At 43.4% G+C, this 2,507-nt stretch overlaps 1 non-coding gene across 1 annotated transcript; it reads right to left on the bottom strand.

Moving 5' to 3' along the window:
- Positions 1–1,517: 1,517 nt before the first annotated feature.
- On the bottom strand, positions 1,518–1,592 carry Trnas-cga (transfer RNA serine (anticodon CGA)). Its single transcript has one exon. It is a non-coding gene; the product is annotated as a tRNA-Ser (tRNA).
- Between the last annotated feature and the right edge of the window lie 915 nt (positions 1,593–2,507).

Genomic DNA, 2,507 nt, shown 5'->3' with positions numbered 1-2,507 from the left:
AGGTCACTGTGTGGTGCGGATTTCCGGCGTCATTTATCATAGGGCCGTATTTTTTCGAAGAGACAGGTGGTTCCGGTCCTATTACCTCTACCGTCACTGGTAAGCGCTATGAGTGTCTTTTGCTCAACCAAGTCATCCCAGCTCTCCAAGAGCGTGGATGTGTGGACGGCGTTATTTTTATGCTAGACGGCGCACCTTCGCACATTGCAAATCCAGTTAAGCAGCTGCTGAAGTGCCATTTCGGAAATGCTAGAATATCAGCCCCATTTCCTTACACCCTGGCCGTCCTGATCACCTGATCTTAATCCATGGTACGTCTGGCTAGGGGCTAACTGAAAGAAGTGTTCAGTGTTCTGATTGCAAACTTAGCTGCACTGAAGGCACGCACTGCGCAACACGTTCTGAACGTGAACCCGGAAACACTTCGATAAGTTGTGGAACATGCTGTTTCTCGATTTCAACTTCTTGCAGAAAACGGTGGGCAGCGTATTGAACATGTTTTGCGCCAGTCACACGGAAATTAATAATCAGATTTTGATTGATGCTTTTTATGCGGTTTTTGGCCTCAGGACAGTCAAAAACCGACATGAATGATGTTTTTTATTCTGCTTTTGGCCTCAAGACAGTTAAAAACTGAGTTTTCTCATAAGATGTGATACGTCCTTTCTGTGGCGGATGGGCATACATAACTAACAGTATCACACCTTTACTCCCATGCACACTGAGTAGTACAGTTTTCAAAGGTACGCCTCAGGCATTTTTGTCTGATTCAGTCATTTCTAGTCGACCACCATTAAATTATGATGCTTATAGCACCATCTATTGTCACATTCTGTAACTACATATTTTTCTTCTCCCAAACGTTTTTCCCCTTCTCCGATAATATTCTCTAGCAATTTGACGTCATTCACACCAGTGGTGTTATTTCTACAGTGGTTTGAAAGTTTAACTTTAATTATAATCACCCTGTAAATAGACTTTCTTCTATCGCGTCATCGGACAAGTCTTCTCTTCAAAGAAGCTTTCAGTGTACGCATTTCACGTATCACCTTTTCCCTATTCATTTAGCAGTAGAATTCCCATTACACTCTTAATGTTATCACCCTTGCCGTTAATTCCACCGAATGTTTTTTGATTTTTCTGTTTAGAGTCAATTACTCCAACAATCATTTGCTAAGAGATATCCTCGGATCTTTCATGCAGCCATTTGCCCTTAGCTTCCCTGCACTTCCTATATATTTCATTTCCAAGTGATTTTTGTTTCTGTATTCCTGAATTTCTCTGAACATTTTTGTGTTTCCTTCTTTCCTCGACCAGCTGAAGCATTCCTTCTTTTGCCCGTGGTTTCTTCGCAGCTACTTTGTTGTACCTATGTTTTGCTTTCAAACTTCTGCGATTTCCCTTTTTAAGGGCGACCATTCCTCTGTAGCTGATTTATTTACCGAACCCTTATCGCAGCATGTACAGCCTCGGAAAACTTAAAGCTTATCTGAAACTTCCTTACAGATTAAAACTGTGTGCCCGACCGAGACTCGAACTCGGGACCTTTGCCTTTCGCGGGCAAGTGCTCTACCAACTGAGCTACCGAAGCACGACTCACGCCCGGTACTCACAGCTGTACTTCTGCCAGTATCCGTCTCCTACCTTCCAAACTTTACAGAAGCTCTCCTGCGAACGTGCAGAACTAGCACTCCTGAAAGAAAGGATATTGCGGAGACATGGCTAAGCCACAGCCTGAGCGATGTTTCCAGGAGTGCTAGTTCTGCAGGTTCACAGGAGAGCTTCTGTAAAGTTTGGAAGGTAGGAGACGGATACTGGCAGAAGTAAAGCTGTGAGTACCGCGCGTGAGTCGTGCGTCGGTAGCTCAGTTGGTAGAGCACTTGCCCGCGAAAGGCAAAGGTCCCGAGTTCGAGTCTCTGTCGGGCAAACAGTTTTAATCTGCCAGGAAGTTTCATATCAGCGCACACTCCGCTGCAGAGTGAAAATCTCATTCTTAAAGCTTATCTGTTCATTCCTTAATACAGGGTGTTTCAAAAATAATATACGTATTACAAAGTGTTATTTTATCCAAACTATCGAACACTGCTCCTCGGCTCAGCTATTGGAGAAACGAATACATAGTTTAGTTTATATTAACAGCCGCTAAATGTCAGTTGTCTTCTGTTTTCCTTGGTAGCCGTAATTTGTTTAAAATGGCTGCTCCGCAGTGGAAACCATTTTGCGTTCCAGAGTTTGGGAAGCGCAACTCCGTGATTACAATGCAAAGACGATTCAGCTTGAGGTACCAAATTGACCCTCGGAATGGGTGGAATATTCGCAGATGGTATCGACAGGTTTCCTGAAGGAAATGTTTCACGAATTCAAACTTTTTTTCAACGTAGTCCTTCAAAATCAACTCGTCTTGCCAGTCGGGAGTTACAACTGCCTACAGCAATAATTTGGCGTACTTTTAGATGTCGGTTGGTTATGAAGCCGTATAAGTTACAGCGATTCTTGATGCTATTGTC

This window comes from Schistocerca gregaria, chromosome 4, assembly GCF_023897955.1.
Source record: "Schistocerca gregaria isolate iqSchGreg1 chromosome 4, iqSchGreg1.2, whole genome shotgun sequence".
Taxonomy (NCBI): domain Eukaryota; kingdom Metazoa; phylum Arthropoda; class Insecta; order Orthoptera; family Acrididae; genus Schistocerca; species Schistocerca gregaria.
Note: the sequence above shows the minus strand (reverse complement) of the source record. Positions and strands in the feature narration are given on the sequence as shown.